This window comes from Pelodiscus sinensis, chromosome 5, assembly GCF_049634645.1.
Source record: "Pelodiscus sinensis isolate JC-2024 chromosome 5, ASM4963464v1, whole genome shotgun sequence".
Classification (NCBI taxonomy): domain Eukaryota; kingdom Metazoa; phylum Chordata; order Testudines; family Trionychidae; genus Pelodiscus; species Pelodiscus sinensis.
In genome coordinates this window covers 68,543,425-68,567,361 of record NC_134715.1, presented here as the reverse complement: position 1 = coordinate 68,567,361, position 23,937 = coordinate 68,543,425, and the positions used below count along the sequence as shown (strand labels likewise).

The following is a 23,937-nucleotide window of genomic DNA, read 5'->3' as shown; positions in this document are numbered from 1 at the left end:
AATGGCAAAGGGAAAATTTTCTAGGTGAATGGAAAGCTTTATTCATCGGTTTCTCTAGTATATAAGATTATATCAGCAAGAAAAGAAATACGGGTTAGTTTGTTTGTTTTGCTTTTGTGGTTGGCATTAACCATTGCTTTGAGAAGGCATAAGAAACAAGAGCTAGAATGTAGGCAAGATAAATAACTGTCTGACGATGAATAATTCTTTTTATTGTGATGAAGCTCCTAATTTCACATGCTTCTGGGTAGCAGCAGGTTGAGTATTATCTCTCCCTGTATGGGGGAAAACTACAACTGGGAGTCAACCTAAATGACTCACTACAGCTCTCAATCTAACCCCTTTACTTCGGGGCAAGCAATAGTTTGATTTAGTTACTTGCATCATTGGCAAAGCAGGGGGAAAGAGGGGAAAATTCTCTGTCTCTAGAAACCTCTCTGGACAAGGAAGCACACTAGATTTCTTAACTCAAGTCTCTGCTCCTTTAACAGAGGTTTACCTCCCTCAGATTCCTACAATAAGTCTCAGTGCTGCATAAGCCCTCAATGTCCCTACTGGTCAAATCCTGGCTCATCCCTTTCCTGTAACATTATGGACCCACTTGCCCACCCTGATCTGTTTTTGAGATCCTCAGTGTCAAGATGACTGATCACTTCTCCCATTCATTGTAAATCCCTCGGTTCCAAAGCCTTTCCCCAAGTATCCCTTGCCAACACAGGCACAGGTTGTAAAAGCTCCACACACAAATAACCCACTTCTAGGAATGCATATTTGGTTAAGAACTTGCACCAAATCCTTAAGTGTCTGAACAGTGATTTGATGATAGGAATCCTCTCTAAAGCCTGTGTCTCAATACCACTTCACTAAAAGCTCCTGAAATAAGAATCCACTACAAGTGTGTGAGTAACTAGTCATCCTACTGGCAAATACAAGGCCTGATAGGCTAATGGAGAAGGTAACTGATGCCAGTCATAGATGGACAGCAACTGAGCTGAAGAATCTGATCCTCTGGATTTGACCATGTCATTGACAGACCCTACTGCCTCTAAAATTGCACAAAATCATTAAAACCCTTTTCATAAGCCCTAAATGTAGTAGCGCTACCAATCTCTGAGCTACCTACCTCAAAAGCCATCAGACACAAGGGTTCCAGAATGTTGCCAGTGTATGCTGAGGTTCCTTGTTAGCGACTAATTCCGGGCCCAATAATCTATCCATCTAAAATCAAACCAATGCAGCATCTCTGCCATTATCACTCTCAGGCCTATCTTTGGCAGAAAACAATATCTTAAAATTTGAACACTGTAGTTCAAATGCCCTTATTAACCTCATAACCCTGAGCAATCAGGAGACTTGTGATTGGTAACATCCATGTTGTCACGCTAAAAACACACTCACATTTTGGTATCGCCATCACCAAACTAGAAGAGAATTCCAGGAATATTATGTCCTTTGCTCTACCATGTTGTATTCAACTGAGGGCCATTTCTAGCAACATCACCCATTTTACTGGGTAAAAATACCCTAAAACCTATTCATCCCCAGGGATATAAATGAATCTGAAAATCTGTTTCTAACACCTATTCCTACCTCCAAGAAAACACTCCATTAAAGAATGAAAACACGGGCCTCTCTCCCCAGCTAACTGTTGTGGTAAGGAGAAGGTTCTCTTAAGATACCAGTCTGCATTACTGTTGGTCTCAGGGCACAGTTCCTCCTTACCCCCTCCACATAGCTGGCCATGATTTAAAGACTTAGGCTGAGATTTTCAAAGACTCCTATGGTAATTAGGTGCCCAAATTCCATTGAAATTCAAAGTTAGGCATGTTTTGGCACTCTTGAAAATATATCTCCAGTCTTTAATGGACACTGATTATTTCAGATTGAATCTGGAACCTGTGAAATAGGTTAATTTTATGTGAAGGCTACAATAAAAAGACACAGGTATTTACAGAAGGCCTGATTATTCAGACTTCTCTCAGGCAAATCCCCAAGTGAAGCAAAGGAAGGTTTGCTTGTCCAAGGCCAGTAGAACCGGGCCCAAAGTGGCCTAGTGGATTTGCTTAAATTTCACTTGTAAATCTTTAGAACACAGGTTAGAAATTCTGGAAGGGGAAATTATATTAATAAATCCTTTAACATTAAAACACATGAATTAAAGTGACAAGCTCTAATCAATTCCTATAGGAATGAAGTGTGCCAGATCTTATCTGGTTCATAACCATATAGATGCTCATGGATTTAAGCAGTGACAATGGGATTCCAAAACATAGCCTGTGTTGTGAGTTGCTAAAGTAATCCATTTCTTCAACATAAATCATTAATTCATTCCTTGAAATATCAGAGTCAATTTCCAAAGTTTATGTTTACAGGAGTTCATCCATATTCATCAGTAGTATCTCCTCAAATAACAAAGGGAACTTTTAACAGTCTGCAATAAGAACAGAACACAAAAGATTGTTAGCTACAAATTTGAAGTGGAAGTGAATGTTAAATGTATGTCTGATACTAAAACTTTATGAAAAATGAAATGTACAAAAAGCTGGATGTTTGCCATGACACCCATTATGGTGTAGTCTGAGGCTCTGACCCTTAGTGTTGCACTTATTGTGTTTTTGACACATTTAGTCAATTAAAATGGGTGAAGTGTAATTTGTTTTTCTTAAGTTTAGTACAGCGTGTCAATAGAAGTTAACCAAAATTTATAGTAGGAACACTAAAACTGCCACTTGCACTTAAACAAATGAACACAATTCATCATGGTTGAAATAAAAAGAACATCATGCGCATTTGACTTCATACTTTACATGAGCATGTTGCCAAATATAGGAAAGCATGTTACAGCTGACACTTCCAATGGAAAAGACATTTTAGTTCACGTTAAATATTGGTGTGAAAAATTTGGACAGTATCCAATCCTAAGAAGTGTTAACGTTGGCACTTCCACTGTATACTTTTACTATAAATTGTTGTAGCATTTATTTGACATGGAATACCCAAAGGATTGATGAGCAAAGAATGGAAGACTTTTTATTGTGCCATGTTACCTTTTTGAGTCATACATGCTAAGCCTCTACGTCTTCAGAGTTTAAACAAGTCACCACCTGTACTCAATCGGTGAAAGTTATTTTTCATATAACTATAGTTTGCCTTTTTATAAACCTATAAAAGCACACATTTTCCATTTTATTGGTCAGCAAAGCAATGGCTGATTTAATAATAACATTTTAAAACATTTCTTTACAAAAATCTACATTTTTTTACCTTTTTTAAAATACTACAATAGGAGCCAACTTGTTTTCGTAATTTGTCATAGATCAAAACTACTGAACATGCTATGATTGTGTGCTTTTTTTACTTCAGAAATATGTGTAGCACCACTATCATTTATATTATTACTTCTGGACTACTAAAAATTTAGGAGGAACAAAGTACTGCTGCATAAAAATGTATCCCCGTCAATTAAGTATTTGCACATGAATTCTATGTTCACATTATTTGTATCATAACTATATTTATCTGCAGTAATGAAGCACTATAAAAATATAGAAAAGTGCTGAGGGGCACTTACTATGATTTACTGAACTGATGTTTAGGTTAAGAAAGCATGTCTAAGAAAGAGGAATTTTTGTATCCATATTTTTCAAATTAAAAAATTCTATTAAATTTTGACATATAAAAGTAGGGTCTAGTGCTACAAACATGAAAATGATTGTTAAAATTTCCTAGTCTGTTTTAAATATCAGATCCCAAGACCTGGGTTTTTTATTTATATAAATTGAGCGGTTTGAAATTTCTGCACTTGATTACAACTTTAAAAGGATAATATATGCACACAAATAGTTAGAGAACATGTTTTCAAAGTAAAGAAATAACAGTATCCAGAGCTGCCAATTAGAAGCTTGAAAAATCAAATGGTACAAAGAAAGAGTATGAAAATATTGTACTGTCAGTTCTGTACATTAGTGACCCACAATTGTTAATCTATTACTAATTTATTTGTATCCTTGCGGTAAATAACAATTCATGTTTCTTTCCCCAAAGTCTGAGAATATATCTCCTGGGAAGCTCAGAGGAGTAGAATTCCATCCTAAGGAGTTTTGAGAGTGGACCATAGCCAAGAACCCTGTGAGGATCCCTTCACCTTCCTCTGGCCTTTACTTGCAAAATTACCCTCTAGAAGAAACCAAGGAGAGACAGGAGACAGACTGGATCGGTGTAAACAGAAAGTAAAGTGTTCTAAAAGAGAAGCTCTTATTGCTCAACAAAGAGTAGGTTTCATGAAGAACAGTGATGTGGTCCATAAAGGAACTTCTGGAAAGATTGATTTACCACATCTTTATGTGAGTTTATCATAATCCTAGATTTCCTTCTTCTCTGAAACAATATAACATAGGCAACTCTATAAATACTCACTCATGTTCTGTAGATTTAAAAATTAATCATTAAAGATGATTAACAATAAATGTGAGGGCTGAAGTGAAATTTCCCATACTGTGACATAAATAGAAGTGAGCCTGACCAATTGCCTTGACACAATCGGAGCCAAATGAAAAACCCAGTCATTGCCCATGTTTTCTCACAATTATTACCAGGGCTCGCCAAGCAGCGGTAAGCCCCGCTCGCCAGCCACACGGTTCTGCACTATGTGCATGCACAGATTGTTCTGCGCATGTTGAGATCGCTCTGTGCTGGCTCTTCCTGGCAATCCACGGGTGAGTAGACTACATTATTTGTCGAGCCTGGATCATTACCCTTCTTCTCTTAGGGTATGTCTACACTATAGCATTATTTCAAAATATCTTATTTTGAAATAACGCATCTACACACAAAATGCATTTCGAAATAGTGTTTTGCTATTTCAAAATAGTGTGTCCACACCAAATGGACACTGAATTGCATTTAAGGCCAGCCGGAACCAGGTCCGGCAGGGCATCAGGTCAGGAGATATTTTGTGTGGCTGCTGCCTGAGGCTATCTGAGGGCTGTGCTAAAGGGACCTCCTCCTCCCCCCGTACAGCCAGGTCTCAGCTTTCTGTACTTACTTGCCTACCTCAGTGAAGGATAGCAAAGCATTTTGTTTCTGTGTGCTCTGGTTGCCTTCATCTGGGATACCACAGCACTCTGCAACATGGAGACAGAGCTGTCCCTGGGCACTCTGGTGCTTCTTATAGATGTGTTGCTGTGAGCCTGGCTGCACTTTCTGAAGGCTGCCATCTGGGAGGTCCATCGGGGGTCTGTCAGTATCCAGGAGGCCCTGTGGGAGAGCTTCCACCCTGAGGAGCACTAAGAGGTTCTCTGGTCTGCCCACTGGGTGCTTGTGCCTCATTCCTCCCACACGTCCTTCCACTTACCCCTCCCTAACCCCCCTTCCTGATGTCAAATAAAAATACATGTATTTTCGTGAACACAAACTCCCTTTATTTAACAAAACTGGGGGGGAGAGGTAATGAAACTCTGGTGAGACTGGGAAAGGAGGCAGGAGAGGGGAGAAAAGACTGTGGGAGAGGGGAGGGAGGACACCTTGGAGGAGGGAGCTGGAAGGGGGAAGCAAGGGGAAAAAGGGAGAGGGGAAGCTCAGGACTCAGGGTTGGGGGTCTCGCTGGACCAATTTGATTTTCATGCAAACCTGCTCCTGGGTTCGCATGTGGCCTTTGGTGTCCAGGCTGGCAGCTATCCTGCCATAAACAGCTGTGTTCCTCCATCTAGTGCAGAGATCATGGACATTGGGGGCATCCCCCCAAACCTGAATAAGATCCATGATCTCCACCCTGGACCAGAAAGGCGCCTGCCTTCTCTGGGCCCTGGCAGGCTCCTGGGAGCTGGCAGACTGCTCCTGGGGAGCGGTGGAAGGCTGGCTGCCAGTAGCTTGCTGGCTCATGTTTTGGGACCACTGGGTCAGGGGCAGTGACTTCTGGCTCTGGGCTGGCAGGCTTGGAGCTGGCACAGGCTCTGTGGCCAGAGTCAACCCCTTTGAGGGCTCCAGGGAGGAGGAAGGGAGAGGAGTTTTCTTGGTTGAGGCTGGAGTGGCCACCAGGGCACCTTGGGAAGGCTGGAGGCCCCCTATTTTGATAAAAGTGTCTACACAGCACTTACTTCGAAATAGCTATTTCGAATGTGGCATTATTCTTCATGGAATGAGGTTTACCAAATTCAAAATAAGTACTCCACTATTTCAAATTAATTTCAAAATAGTGGTTTGGCTGTGTAGATGCTAGTAAAATTATTTTGAAATAATAGCTGTTATTCTTATTATTCTTATTATGTTGTTATTCTTTGTATAACTTTGCTGTGTAGACATACCCTTGGATTCATTCATTTACAAAACCCTAATACTGCTGCTTGGTCACAGGGCATGAAGAGAGAGATTATTCCCATCTTTTAAGTGATGGGAGCTGTTATGATATTATCAAAATATGCATTAGGTCCTACAACGCTAATCTTACTTGTATATAACCAAAACCCAACCTCTCTGCAATAATGTTGATTAATATACCTTGGTTAAGAAACAAAATTTTAAAAGGCAATCTATTGAGTACCTTCTGACCAGCCCACTTGTCAGTAAATAATAGCTAATTCTTAAATGTAAATGATAATATAGGTGGCCTATTAGTGACAAATCAAAACTCTTATCTTATTGAAACAAGGAATAAGAAATGTAAATTGAATACTTGGCTATGTTGTGTTCCTGCTACTGACAGCCTCATTTTCTCCTCCATTCACTTCTTTGTGTTCTGTGCCCATCTGCTGCATTTTGTCCCTATTTAGACAGTAACCTTTTGGGATCAGGCACTTAGTTTATTTTATATTTATATAGCCCCTAGCACAATGGAGGCCATCTCTTGAAATAGACAGATAGATAATATAAAGTTGGAGATGATTTCCTATCCATGAATTTTGAGGTGGAAAAGCTATAAGTATCATAAAAGGACTCCTAAATCCTTTTAAGAGAGAAAAAAAATTTAATTTTTTATTGATAGTAATGTCAAAAATAGCTAAGTTTGAATCTTGTACATACTGCATTCGCCTGTATTAAACTCCTATTAGTCCAATTTCTGTTCAAGGAACAATTTCTGGTTGGGATGGAGGAATACACCACTTTTAGATCTATAGTGCTTCTATTCCTCCCATATTGTGCTATCCTCTTTAATAGCAACAATAATTCACTTGCCTCAGGAAGACATTTTTTCTGTTTTACTTATAGATCATTAGAAAGGTCTGTCTGCTGCATTAATGTGTGCTAAAATGATACATGGCTTTGCATTTTATGGCTCTCTGTCAAAACTGTCTCTGATAGCTGATTTCCAACTTCACTTTGTTTTAAACAATTGCCCTTTTTATTAGCTGTACCTCACAAACACATGTCAGTTATTTGACTGCTAGAGTCCTCTCTTATAGGTGTCAGGCCTATGAGGGGCTGCACATCCTCAATCCCATTGCAGACAAGGAGGTACCCAGCGTCATACAGGATCAGGCTTACAGAGATGCATTGTTGAAGAGCTTTTTAAACTTGTCCATCTGAAACTTACATTTTTCTGCAAAATGGGGACAATGTTCTAACCCTTGCATTGCGTTTGTTCATTCTAGGTAATTCATTATCATGTAAAAAGTGATGCCTTGAGGTGGCACAGGAGGGAGTGGCAGAAACAAGCCATGGCAATGATGGAAACAAAAAATGAGGGCTGGCTCCTTAGCTTTTGTAAATTGGCATCATGCCACACAAACTGAGGATCTGTTCTGTGGAGTTTTGGAACACCCTTACGCTTAAACCAGCTAGGCATGACCAAGTCCCTGTTATTTCAGTTGTGTTCCTTTCATTCAAGCGAGGCGTGAAATTGTCCAAAAGGACAGATTTTGAGGCAAATGGAGTTCTACAAACAGCTTTGTAGAACAAATTATATTTTTCCCCTGTTCTGATACAGAGAAGTGTCTAAAATGGGGGGCTCTTTTGTCCTCTTTATACATATGCAGACCTCCCACTGGTTTAAAGGGGTTGTTGAAGGAGAAAGGACTGGGAGATGCTATTTGCAGTTGAAAAGATGCTACAAAGACTGTGTTGTCATATATGATCTATAGGCCTTTATGGGAGCCCTGGTATTTTAAGGAAATTGCTTTACATAAATAGTGTAAATCACCTAGTGCATGGGGCTGACACAGAAGACTTATGCACCAAATGTAAATTAAATCTATTTTAAAATAGATTTTGTTATTACGCCTCAGCTTCATATTCTGCTTCATTTTATCTAACCAAATATTAATGAATATCATCATGTATTACTCACATATTATTAATTGATCATCTGTAAGGAATTACCAGAAGGACTGGCCTTGTGTGTTGAGCAACAGGTTTTAAATACACAGTCTGCCTGGAACAGCAGGTTCACATTTTGGCAGGTTGGACTCAATCTTTGTCAGTTGTCCACTAGGGGACATGCTGTTACCTCCCACTTCGGACAGGAATGTCTTGGCTACATTTTGGTGTTATATCTATTAGGTGCAGAGTGATGAGTCTATCTTGCTGTTGATTCACATAGGCCATTCCAGCAGCCGCATGTGACTGTGATTCTCTGTTGCCAAGGGGATATTTTCCATCAGCAGGAACAGATGTTACTCATTCAGAAGGTCTAAAGAAACAATGAAATTATATAGACATTTTGGTCATATTTGTTTGTTGAGCCTAGATCAATTGATCCAAAGGTAGACCTGATACTCCTATTGACACTGATGGAAGTTATGAATGGGAGCATTATAATAAGGTCTACAACCCCATGCAGCTGCCAGAGTTGCCAGTCACAGAAGCAGGCACCCATGGCTTCAACCAATAGAGGAAACAAGGGGACATCACAGAGGATACGTCTACACAGCAGCATTATTCAAAAATAACATAGTGCGCGTTTACTCTACAAGCCTTTGTTTTGAAATAATATCGAGCTGGAGGACTTCTTACTCCAACTCCTATAACCTTCATTTTACAAGACGGGAAGTTGAAGGAGTGCTCTTCCTTTGATTTCCTGCTGTGTAGACCGGGTCAAAAACCAAAATAAGCTATTGCAACTTAAGCTACGCAATTGACATATCTGAAGTTGTGTAGCTTTATTCCACTTTAGTCCTGCTGTGTAGATGTACCCAAAGAAAAAAAGGGAGGCAGAAAGGCCTAGCATAGCAAAAAGGAAACAGCCTTGCACTAAGTTGCCCCAAGAAATCAGCTAGAAGACTGATATAAAACCAAAAAGTAAAGGTCTGATAGATTTTATTGGAGGTCAGGGTCCAGAAACTGACCTGACTAAGAGCTAGCTAAGAAGGGGTCTTCAGGAGCGGCTGAGGCCCCCCTCAAGAGAACACAATAAGGATACGTCTACACAGCGGCACTATTTCAGGATAACATTCGTTATCCCGAAATAGAGTTCTGCATGTCTTACCAGCATGCCCATTATTTCAAAATCCATTCAAAATAATGGGCATCTTATTCCAGCTTTCTGTAAACTTTGTTGCATGAGGAGAAAGACAGACACCAAAATAGCAATTTATTTCGAAATAAGCTACACAATTTGCGTACTCAAACTGTGAAGCTTATTTTGAGGTACACGCTACTGTGTAGACGAACCCTAAGAGATTGCGATGGGTATGTTATAAAGTGGAAGATGGAAAACAGATTGGGTGTGGTCATGCTTTCTCAGAGGCCACTGCAATGGTGGATGAAAAGCATCTTTGAAACATGTGAGATGATAAATCATGGAGACATGGTAATATGACATATTCATTCTCTTTCCATATGCATGAATGGCATGGGAAGTTGGTCAAGGAAGTTGCACTCTAAATACAATTATAATAACTGGAAAGTGGTCATTAAATTACTATTAAAGTCAAGATTAGGACCTGGAGGAGAGGTAAGTAGATACTCAATGCAGGGCAGGCAAGATATTGGTGATACAGATGAACTGGAGCACATACTTGGGGGAAATGGCAAGGACTTAACTCTCCCATCCTGCCCCCAAGTATTGGCATAAACTTTATCAGGATTAATCATGGGCCATCTAGCTTTCCTCCAGGCCCCTTAGCTAGATAATAGTTATAATCTACTGACCTTTTGATCCTGCAGAATCTCAGTTGCATTTTAAATCAGCGTTTCTCAAAATATTGCAGGGAGCACAACTATCCATTCAGCTCATCTTCCTACATATCCATGACTGCAACATTATGTCCAGTTCTGGTGTCCACAGTTCAAGAAGGATGTTGATAAACTTGGAGAGGGTTCAGAGAAGAGCCATGAAAATGATTAAAGGATTAAAAAACATGCCTCATAGTGATAGACTCAGGGAGCTCAATCTATTTATTTTAACAAAGAAAAGGTTGAGGAGTGACTTGATCACAGTCCCTTAGTATCTACACGGGGGAAAAGAGTCAAACTAGAGACAAGGGTATAAAAAAGCCAATGACTTGAAGTTGAAGCTAGATACTTTCAGGCTGTGTTTTTACTGTGTGGGTAAGTAACCATGGAAACACAATACTGAGAGTTGTAATGGAGTCTCTAGCACTGACCATTTTTAAATTATTGTTGGATATTTTTCAAAAGATAGGTTCTAATTCAAAAAGGAATCATTTGGAGTAGTTCTGTCGTCTGTTATATAGGAGGTCAGATTAGAAGGTCAAAATGGTCCATGCTAGCTTTAGAATCTATGATTACTCACCAATAATCTCTACACTATCCCCTTTTCTCTAATTGTGGAGTATGTGACTATAGAACACATTTTTATGCCATGTGTTATCATAGAAGAGACAAAAGAAAAATCCTTCTATCTCAGGCCCTAATCTTGCACCTGTGTAGATCTATCAAAGTCAGTGGGGATCCATACACCTCTAGTTCATTATAGGATTAAAGCCTGAGATTATAGATCTTCAGGGCAAGGTTTCTATAATCAGGGCCTAATCTGCTGGGCAAATTCTGTCATTCACATCTGTGTTATCCCAAGACAAATTGATTGCACAGGTGTAAGTGAAAGCAGAATTTGGTCCTTGGCCTGGCCAGAAGCCCACTGAAGTCCATGAAAATGTTTTCATTGGCTCTCTTGAGATTTGGATCAGTCTTACACTAAAAAAATAGCATGTGATCATGTAAGTAAAGACTGTATTATAACACATATGCTCAAGGGGACCAAGTTAGAGTTGCACAATGAATCTAAGAACTTGAGAACCAAACTTTTGAGTGCTTGACTTTACAACCCTACCATTTTTCACACAATTTGGGAGGTGTAATATTGGCAGTGTCACATTTCACTACAGGACAAATCAGCAGATGTCAGACTTTTAACCTTTATCTAGTTTTAATTGGCAACAGCCAGCTATATGCAAGTTAGTGTCTGTATAGTTTCTGTGTGGGCAATAAAAGAATTACAGACACATGGAACAAAGCTCTTCAAAGTCAGATATAACTAAACTTTTTCTGTTTAGTAATTCATGGAAGATTTAATTTCACTAATACTGGAATCTAAGTGCTTTGTTTATTGACTTAATGAAAGCTATGTCAAATACAAGACTGCACAGGGGAATTTACTGGAATTCTGAAAATGTGCAATCTAATTCAACATTTTTGCTATATGTGTATTAAGAACAATCCCAAGAGTAAAAACTAATGTCTCTGATGTAATACCCTCTTCCAAAAGTTTGAAAGTCTGTCATCTTTCTCAATATACTCACCTCATTAAATAGTTTACAGCTTGCAAGGGGATCACAATGTTTGAGTAACAAAATGACTGTCCTGACAGATTCAGACAATAAAACAACCAGATTGTTGTATGAATGTTTTCTCAGAGACTGTTGCTGCAACACATAATAAATACAAATATTGAAACACCTGCTTGATAAACATAATACTTTTAACAGATGTTAATCCCCTCCTGTGTGTAACCAGTGGATTTAGATCACATAAATGTAACTTAGCCCATTCACATCTTCCTAGAAACTACCAATCATCTGACTGCATTTTGACCAAAGAAGCTGCTGTTTACTAAATGTAGTTTTATTTTTTAACTTTGATGCTATACGTATTTTTAAAACAATCCTACAAATATAATAGTAGGCATGTATGTAACTAAAGGCCCCCAATCTGCTATAGAATGTTATGGTTTTTGCTTGCTACCAGCTTGGATAAGTTACAGTTTTCACAGAAAAAGAGTTTTGAAAAAGTGTTTTCCCCAAAAGCCTGAGTCTTTCTTTAAGAATTATGGGGTGAACAGAGTGGCTTTCTCTATTCAGTTTCTTATTGGTAGAGCTTAGTTGTCCTATATTTTGTTGTTGTTGCCCATATTTTTTAAGAGGTGCTCAGCATCTGTAGCATTTATGTCCTGCAATCCGATTACTGGGGATCATCACCTTCAAAAATTAAGCCCCAAAATACCTATGACCTGTATTCAAGGATATGGCAATGGTTGCTAAGTCCTCTTGGCTGGTACACTGCTTTTCACTCCCCCAAAGGATGAGACTGTCTCCCCGGAAAGATGAAAAGTCAAGGTACCATGAAGAGCAACCTTTTTTGCCTATTTAGGACCTAGAACAGCAAATCCTCCCTATTGAACAAGAACTTGCATATGATTGAGCACATGCTTAAATCATATTGACTTAAAGCTAAGCATTTGCTTAAGTGCTTTATTGGAAAATGTTCTAAATTTGCATCATCTAGAAATAAATAGTTGGCTTTCAATAAGTCGTTGTTTGTTTATGTACTAGCTGCAGGTTTGCCATTTTTATTTCAGTTTGACTAAAGATGCTGAAGGATTACAGTACACGTCTCCACTCTGCTGGCTGACATTATTTGGTGTTTGATTTCCTCGAGATGAGATCACCAGATATGTGACCTCTGAGAAATGTACCCATGGAAAGCAGAAAAAAAATAGCTAAGGAAAAGAGATAATTATGGGGCAAGCTTAAGGAAAGGACTATAAATCATTTACATCCTGACAAAACAGCACGACCAGAGGCTGATGGAGAAGACAGCAGGCCAATTGAAAGATTGTTTGAGGAAGCTGGTGTTATTGGAAATATCTATCACTGGAACTCAGAACACTATCTATGCTTCTGCTTTCCGTGGAGAAAAAAAAGAAAATTTGCTTTAAAAAATTGGCAGGCATAAAATGAAAATGTAGTACAATTGAGTGTCACCCAATAACAAAGGTATAAAATAAATGTAAAATGAGATGAATAACATAGAAGAGACAGAACATCAGGATGAAATAGTTTAAGAGCTTGCCAGAAAGAAAGATAACAAGGAATGGAGATTTTTTAAAACTTTTATCTGGATTAAGGAAAACCTCCTGAGGCATCCATCTAATGGGGAGGACTTGCTTAATAAATCTGACTAATTTCTGCAATGAATAATCAATTGAAGTTGACAGAGGTGTGATAGAAATAGCTAAGATGGACATGAAAGGAGACAGTTGAACTGCTTGTGTACTTTAAATTAACTATATCACCTCAGGAAAGAAATCTGGATGTCACTGAGTGCCTCTTCTCACTGTGCCACTGTGGTTAAAAAAATCTGACAAGCTGTTGTTATGGATAAGGAATGGGATAGAGAATAATATGGAAATGTTTATAGTGCCACTATAAACACTGATGATGGCAGCCTTCATCTGGAGACCTATGTTCAGTGTGCTGGTCACCCCATTTCAAAAAGCACACTGCACAAATAGAGGGAGAGGTTCACAGAAGGGCGCTGAGAATGTTCAAAGGCCTGGAAATACTCTCTTATGAAGAGAGACTGAAAAGAATGAGAGTGTGCCTTTAAAAGGTGACAAATAACAGAGGACATGATAAATGTATACAAAATACTGATCTAGCAAAGTTTGATCAGGCACTTCTGTTTACCCATCTTATAACACTAGAACAAGAAGATATTCAATGAAATTGAAAGGTGACAAATTCAAAACTGAGAAAAAGAAATCTTTTTCATAGGGCTGTCAAGCGATTGAAAAAATTAATCGCGTGTGCTGCCTCTTTGAAACACTGTGGTGGCATTTCAAAGGGGCAGTACTGCGGAAGCCCAGGATCAGCTGAAGTCCTCAACTGACCCCAGGCTCAGTGCAGCTGGAGTCCACAGCTGACCCTGGCTCTGTGTAGCACTGCCCATTTGAAAGGCTGCCTCAGCGCTTCAAAGGAACAGCACCACAGAAGCCTGGGGTCAGCTGAGTACTCCAGCTGATCCCGGGCTTCTGCAGAACTGCCCCTTGGAAATGCCACCACTGCAGCATTTCAAAGAGATAGCAGCACCACTGCAGGAGTCCAGGATTAGCTGGAGTCTCCAGCTGATCCTGGGCTCCATGTTGGGCTGCCCCTTTGAAACGCCATGGTGGCATTTCCAAGGGGCAGCACCGTGGGAGCCCAGAATCAGCTGAAGTCCCCAGCTAACCCTATCCCAGAGAGGAATAAGGATTTTGTGGAAAAAGAGGATTTTGCACAAAATGGCCACAGCCACACTGCCTGTTTTTGCACAAAAACCCCTAGTGCAAAAACGGAATGAAAAAGAGTATGCAAATGATACACAAGAAAATGCTAATCCATGCTTCATTTGCATTGGCTATTATGGCAAAACTCATAGTGTAGCCATTGGCTTTGTGCCTGGGTTTTTTTGTTTGAAAATATAATGTCCTTGACATACAGACAAACTCTTTGCAGCTAAAATCTCCTAGAATGCTGTCATTAGCTAGTACTTATCATGAATTTATGAACTAATGTGTTCTAACAGATGACCAATCATAAACATATTCCGTTGTGGGTTCACAGTTTTCATCTCCCATTCATCATAGAGGACTTAGAGACCTGCTTGAGTAGAATTTAAAATACTGACATGAAAACAAAACCATCAAAATGCAAATTGGAGCTATTGTTTTGGCTTCATCATAAAAAATGTATGTGGGCTAATACACAACTAATAAGCACTTGCAGTTACCATGACTGTCCATGCCATTTGAGTATTTGTATGCCTGCATCATCCACATACATTTACATTGTAAAGTGTGTGGGTCAGGTACCATTTTTGTTCTTTGTACAAAACCTAGCACAATAGGGCCCTCATCCATGACTGGGGTGCCTAGGCATGACTGTAATATATGTGCAAAGAGCCATTTGTGATGGATAACTAATCAATTTGGGTAACATTTTCTAAATCATCTAAGTCCCATTTTCACAGGTGTCTTAGGGTACGTCTAGACTACCGTGTTTTGTCGACGGAAGTTTTGTCGACAGATACTGTCGACAAAACTTCCGTCGACAAAGAGCGTCCAGACACATTGAGTTCTGTCGACAAAGCAAGCTGCTTTGTCGACAGAACTCCGTAGTCTGGACGCAACGTTACAGGCAATAATACCTTCTGTCGACAGAGTTCTGTCGACAGAAAGTGTTATGCCTCGTAAAATGAGGTATACCAGCGTCGACAAAACTGCTGAGTTCTGTCGACGTTATGTCGACAGAACTCAGCGGTAGTGTAAACGCTGGTATAGTTTTGTCGACAAAAGTCCACTTTTGTCGACAAAACTAGGTAGTCTAGACACACCCTTAGACACTAAGGCTACGTCTAGACTACATCCCTTTTTCGTAAAAGGGATGTAAATTTGACATATCCAATTGCTAATGAAGCGGGGATTTAAATCTCCCCCGCTTCATTAGCATTAACATGGCTGCCGCTTTTTTTCCGCACGGAGCTTTGCCGGAAAAAAGCGCCAGTCTAGATGTTGATCTTGCAGAAAATAAAGCCTTTTCCGAAAGATCCCTTATTCCTCGAAATAAGGGATAAGGGATCTTTCGGAAAAGGCTTTATTTTCCGCAAGATCAGCGTCTAGACTGGCGCTTTTTTCCGACAAAGCTCCGTGTGGAAAAAAAGCGGCAGCCGTGTTTATGCTAATGAAGTGGGGAGATTTAAATCCCCACTTCATTAGCAATTGCAATACGTCTAATTTACATCCCTTTTACAAAAAAGGGATGTAGTCTAGATGTAGCCTAAGGAGTCAATGAAATTTAGGCTCCTAAGTGACTTAAGTGCTTTAGAAGAGTTAATTTTATATGCTTGGGCTTGGTCTGAACACATAATCTTGGTAATGTAGGATTCATTAAGAATTTTTTCAGTTGGTTGATTGATTGGTTGGCTTATCAGGCCCCTAGTGGTTTTTTTTTTTTTTTCATTTTTTGCCTACAATAAATAGAATAAGTGTAATTCTAGTTGCAATAGGAATAAGCAGTTGAACTATTGGCTGTATTTATATGATTTAAAATATGCTGATTAATTATATTTATTATTTTTAAATGTCTTCACAGATTAAATGATAAGGCATTACAAAAAGCAGTATTTCAAAGGAATCCTTTGGTCCAGCATAAGTACAACACAATAAATCTAGCTAAATATTTGTTTCAGAAATAGTCCAGAAGGATGAACAGATTCATTTTCCAGACCTAAATCATTTCAACACACAGCAGCTCTCTGGAGAAAACTGTTTCTCTCCTTGTAGTTTGCAATCACATTAAGATCATGCATTAGCCTGCCCAAACAGCTACTTTTGCTGTAATTTTCGTTGTCTTGAAAAGACTCCACTTGAAGAGACTAATTTCGTATAACTTTCAAAAAACTACTGAGAAATTAAGCAATTAATTGTAAGCTAGACCGGCTAGATAATTTTGTTGTTATTGATTAAGCAGTCCCGCTTTCATCTATATCTCTGTACATGATTATGATTATTTCCCAAAAAAAATATTATCTGAGTCATTCCAGATCCAGTGTTTGTTTACATTACATATAATATAAACCACTCTTCTTTATTTTTTATTTTAAAATGTATTTTCCAAGTATGCTTAAATGGAATGAATACACTCTACCCTCCTTTCAGGAAAGTACATTTTATCATTTAAGCACTTGACATTGTTTCTTTAAATTACTAGTTAGCAGTCAATGCCAGATTTTTCATTTTCATGTTGCAGACTCCTTCCTAAGCAGCATACTTGCCAAAAATGATATTCACAAATCTTGGAGATCAGAAAAAATAACAACATTACAGGAGGGCTTATTAAAAAAATTGAAAATGAAGGAGTGGCTTTTCTAACTTCTGCTATTCATCACATGTATCAAACACAATCACATGTGCATGCTGATCAGCACCACTTTTCAACAACAGCTACTGAACTTACAAGATCCAGAACGGTATATGCAGTCCGGAAAATTTTTATCATAGGGGATTGTTTTACTGTCATTTTCAGAAACAATCTTTAAAAATATTGAGACTTGAGTCTGCCCTCACACTAGCAAAAATGAGGGGTTAATTCCAGTGGTGTCAGTTGAGTTATTCCGGCATACACTCAATGTGAGGTCAGAATTAGACTCCTTATCATGTCTGTTGCATGACATTGCTTCTCTAAAACTATATGAAATGAAATAAACTACTGTTTATTAATTTAAAGGTTAGTACATATCTTTACATCTCTTTCATACAGCCTAGGATGCCATGTAATGGATATATTTGTTTATTAATAACACATTTAAAACATCCCCTTCTTTGTAAAGAAAAAAAATCTCTTCTTTAGCTCACCAATCATTTCTCTATTGTCCAGATGATTTTTCTCCTCCTGGCTAGTTGCAGATTGAAAATAGTGCCTAGCACAATGGGTTCCTGGTGCATAATTAGGGCTCGTAGGTGCAGTGGTAGTACAAATAATAAATAATATATGCTGGCTGAAATGGGCTTAATTAGATTTCAAGATGGATACATAGTGGTGGCTAAGAACTATGGACTACGCAAGGGAAAAAAATTCTTTTAAATCACGATGACAAGCTTTGTAATTTCCTTACTAAACCCCTTTGGATAAAAATCCTCCCACTCTAGCCCTCCCTTTCTCCCCCCAAAAAAGTTCTATCACTTTGAAAGACTCTGACAGCCATGTGGAAGGGCAAGTTTTATATGTCTAAACAAAATAAAAAATCAAGTCTCAACACCTATTTGCCAAAACTCTCATTTCCTATGACATAAATGAATTGTTGTTGATATAGTAGTGGTGTGGTGGAATTTCTTTTTTTTTTTTAAATGAACACATTCTCCTGGGCTCTGCAAAATCATTAAAAAGGTGATTTTATGGGGCAAAGGGCTTTAGGAACTGTATGAATCCACCAGACTTTATGAGTTTTCAGACTAGCTCATATCTCAGGGCGAGACTGAATATCTTCCAGCTCACAGAGAGCCTCTGCTAAGAAATTAAAAGAGCAGTGATGGACAGGCATGACAAATTTAAAATGTAATTAAAATATACCTATATTCTTATCCTATTGTAATGGTATTTTTACTTAGCAGTGATAAGCCTGTCAACCCTGATGTTTATCATTTGTATTAGTTTATTCATAATGGGCCTAATTCTAATCTCATACTGGTCTTTAACTCCATTCGTTTCTGGGTGTTAGAGCAGAACTGACAACATTCAGGATCCCATTCTGATTACGTTAGGTAATCAAAGTGTGCTGCACAGAATCTTCATGCGATATTGGCAAAAATTATATTCCCTGAAAGTGAAAATAAAAACTAGGTAATTTGTAAGTTACTGCACGAATACTAGACCAATAATTTCCGCTTACATCCCATGTTAACTATCATTTTTTCTGATATCTTCTGAGCCTTTCCGATACAATTACAGATAAGACTAAAAACAAAGTCCATTGCTTAGCTGTTCAACATACTGCATTTTTGCATGATTTTTTTGCATTCTCAAAGCATATCTATACCAAGGAAATAATAATATTGGCTAAGACAACTATGTGTCCATCTTGAAATCTAATTATTTGTGAACAACAACAAATAGTCTTGCAGCACCTTAAAGGCTAACAAAACATTTTTTGAGTTTTTCCAGGTACAGACTAACTTGGTTACCCCTCTAAATGTATCGGTCTGCATGTTCAAGTGAACATAGGCAGATTTCTAATACAAGTTATTTCCAGATGCACATATGCCCCTCTCCCAACAAAGTACCACATGGCAGCTATGTCTACACTACAGGGAACGCGTCTGCTCTTCCTCTTTTTTTTGCAGAAGAGCAGACCCGTTCTTCCGGAAGCCCTGTCTTCCTCCTCCTATGAGGAAGAAGGGCTCTTCCAAAGAGGAGGTTTTTCCGAAATTTGACCCAGTGTAGATGGGCCAAATTTCAGAAAAGCCTCTTCTGAAAAAAACTATCGGAAAAAGATATGCAAATTGCGGAGCGCATTTTGCGTACCTTTTTCTGATAGATTATTGTAGTCTAGACATAGCCTGTGGCAGGTCAGTGACAGGTCACTGCTTCCCATGGGAGACTGTTTCCAGAGTAACTGAGAAATGTGTTGCAGTACAGTTCTGATGGTTTCTTGGGTCCTTTGTTTCACTTGATGCAAATCAATCAAATGACAGGTGTATGTACAAGTCAGAAGCTGTACAGAAAGCATTAATCCATGATCACCTTCTACCAATGGATCACAATCAATTGTCTTATTTATTGTCTTATCCAGGTAGCAAATGTTTATTATTCTAGTAGCAAAGAGTGTCATTGTTCTAGGAGATTAATAGTGGGAAATTGCAACCCTCCCCCTTCTAGGGCCTGATTTACACTACTGTCCACAAAATCACATACATAATTGCCCTCTCAGCTCTAGAAATTAATCCTATAAGTCAGAACTAAAGATATGTTCTGGGGCAAATATGAAAGCAGTTTGCCCCAAGGAAAGGACTTCACTTTCCTGTACTGTTAATCTGGCACAAAAGTACTAAATTTGCTTTTTTTAAGCAATCTCAATCTTTCCCGATTGGGGAGGCAGGAGAAAGTCTTGGTTAATTTATTTCACTGTGGGATAGCATGGGAAATCCTGACAATGGAAAAAATGACATTAACAAGATAGCAAAACCAACTCATGATCTGGAAGTATAGCTTCCTTTTTTTTACTATTTCAACATATTCATTTTCCAGGCTTTGAAACCAGCTATACTTTCTAAATTCTTGTTTTGTAAATACCGTGGGTATTGATCTTTGAAGAGAGATTGTGAGATTAAGTCTAGGTTATTTTGCAACAGTCATAACAGCTCCACCACTGAACTAAGATGCAAAACCATGCATAACTTAGTTGTCTTAAAGAGATATATAACAACATCCCTCCCTCTCCTACCCCAAAAGGTTTTCATGGGCTCATAAACATTCTTCTTTAGTTCTTTTTCCATAGCGCTTATATAAACAGTAACATTGCTACAGTCCTGGAGAGTGTACAATATTCACATACAAAAAGCTCTCTGGTACCTCTATGTTCCAATGACATTGAGGAGATCTGCTTTTTATAGAATTTCAAGAATTTGGGAGCATTTTTACTATCAACAATATTCCTGGATTTTTTTTATGTCTTCATCCATCAGCATTAGTGACACATGAGCAGGCTATGTACTTGTCTCTTTCCATTTTTAAAATATATTTTAGGGAAAACAATATTGACACAATTGCACTCTTCATGTGTGCTACATTAAAAAAATGATCATGACATGATCATATTTATATTGTGCAAACACAATCAATCCAGGCCAGTAATATATATAAAGCCCTTGCTTTAAATGGGCTAATTTCACAAAACTGAAAACAACTATGAACAAAATCATCTGAAAACAACTATGGAGCTATGTCTAGACTATGGAATTCTTCTGGAATACTAGAGAAATCCCAGAAAAACTCCACTGCATTCAGGGACTATGTCTGCTCTTCTGACATTTCTTGCGGAAGAGAAGACACGCACCTTCGGAAGCTCATACCATGAAAAAGAAGGACTCTTCCGAAAGAGGAGGTTTTCCCGAAATTTGGCCCAGTGTAGATAGATCAAATTTCAGAAAAGTCTCTTCCGACAAAACTATTGGAGAGTGCAATTTGCGCACCTTTTCCTGAAAAAAGTGGTAGTCTAGACATAGCCTGAGTGAAATCTACTGGGAAATCAAAAAAATGTAAATGAGTTTGGATATATCACCTTGATCACTCAATCCGTCAGAGAGAGTGTCAATCACACCATGTTGTTTGTATTGTTCTAGACATTCCTTCAGATACCCACTGGCCAGGTTATCAGTGGTACTGGACACCAAACAGCATAACATGCCACAGCCCACAAACCCAGATTTCAAGAGATACACCAGCCTTAGCCTCCCATGTATCTGGGATTACAGGCACATGCTACCATACTTGGGGTAAATTTGGGTTTATAGCAAAGAATAAAGGAAAGAACAAAATTATCAGATACATATCAACAACACAATATGTTGGGGAAGATTCAATACACTTTTTATAAAAGGAAATCAAGCCTCACCGATCTACTATAGTTCTTTCAGAGTGTCAACAAACCTGTGGACAAAGTTGATCCAGTTGATATCATGCAGTTGGACTTTCTGAAAGCCTTTCACAAGGTCCCTCATTAAAAGCTCTTAAGCAAACTAAGTAATCATAGGATAAGGGGGGAAAACCTCTTACAGGCCAGTAACTGCTGAAAAGATAGGAAACAAAGGATGGGGATGAACTTGTCAATGTTCACAGTGGAGAGAGGTAAATAGTGGAGTCCCCCATGGACCTGTACTGGGAGACGCTCCTTTTCCCATATCATAAGTGATATGGGGAAAGGGGCAAACAGTAAAGTGGTAAAAATTGCAGATGATACAAAATTATCAAAAATAGTTAAGTCCAAAATTAAATGCAAAGAATTACAAAAGGAATTCCAAAAACTGAGAAACTAAATGGAAGATGAAATTTAGTTCTGATGAGTACAAAGTAATAACACAGTGGAAAATGTATCTACATATATAAAAAAATCGGGTCTGAATTACCTGTTATTCAAAAAAGAGATCTTGGAGTCAAAACTCATAGTTCTCTGAAAACATCTTGATGAACAGCAGCTGTCAAAAAAGCTAACAGAATATTATGATTCAAAAGGGAAAAGATAGATAATAAAACAGAAAATATCATGCCACAAATATAAATACATGATATTCCCACACCTTGACTATCACATGTAGATTTCGTCCCCCCCATCCTTACAAAGATAGAATTGAAAAAAGTACAGAGAAGGATAACAAAAATGATTAGAGGTATATAAGGAACAATTAAAAATATTAGACTATTCAGCTTAGAAAAGAGGCAACTAAAGGGAGATATGATAGAAGTCTATAAAATTAGAAATAATGTATAGAAAGTAAATAAGGAAGTATTATTTACCCCTTCATATAATATAAGAACCAGAGGTCATCCAACAGACTTAATAAGCATTTGTTTGTTTTGGTTTTGGGCTTGGGTTTGGGTTTGGATCTGGTTTCTGGTTGGTTGGTTGGTTGGTTTGTTTAAAAAGAGCTTCTTCACGCAATGCACAGTCAAACTGTGAAACGCATTTCTATGGGGATGTTGTGAAGTGTAAATGGGTTCGTTTGCATAATTAATTAGCAGCTGCTTTTGTGCCAAAAGGAGCTGTGTAGACAGCTCCTTTTTGCACAAAACCCCCCTCTTGTGCAAGAGCCGTTCTTCCTCATTTTTTGCCTCTTGCGCAAAAACGGCTGCTAATTAATTATGTAAATGAAGCACGGCAATATTCTACTCTGCGCTTCATTTGCATAAGCTTTTGCAGAAGAAGGCTGCAGTATAGACATAGCCAGTTATTGCATTCTTTCAACAAAAAGTTGAAAGAGCGAAGGGGTTTTTCAATCATGGTAAACCTCTTTCTACGAGGAAGATGCCTTTTCCAAAAAAGCTTGTTCAGAAAAAGGCATGTGTGGATGCAGAAGAGGGAGTTCTTTAAAAAAAAGAGGCCTCCAGGAAATAACACAGGTGCCATGGTGGCCACTCTGTCCAAACTAATCAGAACTGCATAGTTCCTGTCTCCTGCCAGCTCTTAAAGCTGGTGACACCCGGGACAAGGCTTGTGGCAGGAAGCCGGGCCTGGGAGCTGCACTCACCATGTGGCTCTGATTGCCACACTGCTGCACAGCCATGGGCCAGCCTCAACACCCTCCCTCCCCGATAGTCCACTGGCCCTCATAGGGAGCATGCACAGGGCTCCCAGGAGCCTACCAGCGGCACCAAAAGTCATGCCCCATCATGGTCCTGGGGAGAGATCCTAGCCCTCCTAGACGTCTAGGGAGTGGATGAGGCCCTGCAGAATCTCCGCTCCAGATGCCGAAATGTGGACATCTATGGCTGGATGGCCAAGGCTCTGACAATGAGGGGACACCACCCTTGGAGCCTTGAGCAGGTCAGGAGCAAAGTGAAGGATCTGTGGCAGTGCTACTCCAGAGCCAGGGAGCACAGGTCTCGCTCTGGGGCAGTACCCCATTCCTGCCCCTATTACAACAAGCGCCAATGTATCTAGGGGGGTGGTGCAGCCCATTCCCCACCCCTGGTGGTGGACTCAGGGCTAGAGACACCTGTCATTGCCCACGCGGGACTCCCTGATTACGAGGAGGATGAGGACGAGCTGCAGGAGGAGGAAGAGATGGCCAGCACGGTCACCCTCACTCTGGAGCCAGTACCCCAGAGTCTGGATCTCTCCCAGGCATCCTCTCAGGGCAGGGAGGGTTCATCAGGTTAGTGCTCTGTTTTTCACACACACAGGGTGGGGGAGGCAGGCATAGAGGGAATGGGGTGCGATCACTGCTTGGCCTTCTCAGCCTGGACATCGTGCTGTACTCTGTGCATGTAGAAGCATGTACAGTGCCACACTGTCTCACATAATCTCAAGAGACAGCCCCAGAGCACCCTTGGGCTCCTGCTTACAGGCTCTGGGAAGGCCACACATATCTCTGAGCACAGGGGGGCGGGACGCCTTACCATCACTAGCCACTGCTGGAAGCAGGCTGGGGACAAGGGCACACACACGGCCGCACACAGACCTAAGAGTGCTACACACAGCACATGGGCATGCCTGCATGTGCAAGGCACCACCCGC

The 23,937-nt window shown here is 39.4% G+C and overlaps 1 long non-coding RNA gene across 1 annotated transcript; it reads right to left on the bottom strand.

Annotated features, from left to right (window-relative positions):
- LOC142829445 (uncharacterized) lies at window positions 1–21,958 on the bottom strand. The gene is made up of 5 exons (XR_012903858.1): window positions 21,830–21,958; window positions 11,694–11,816; window positions 10,084–10,240; window positions 8,282–8,623; window positions 1–2,431 (listed from the first exon to the last, which is right to left on the bottom strand). It is a non-coding gene; the product is annotated as an uncharacterized LOC142829445 (long non-coding RNA).
- Window positions 21,959–23,937: the final 1,979 nt, after the last annotated feature.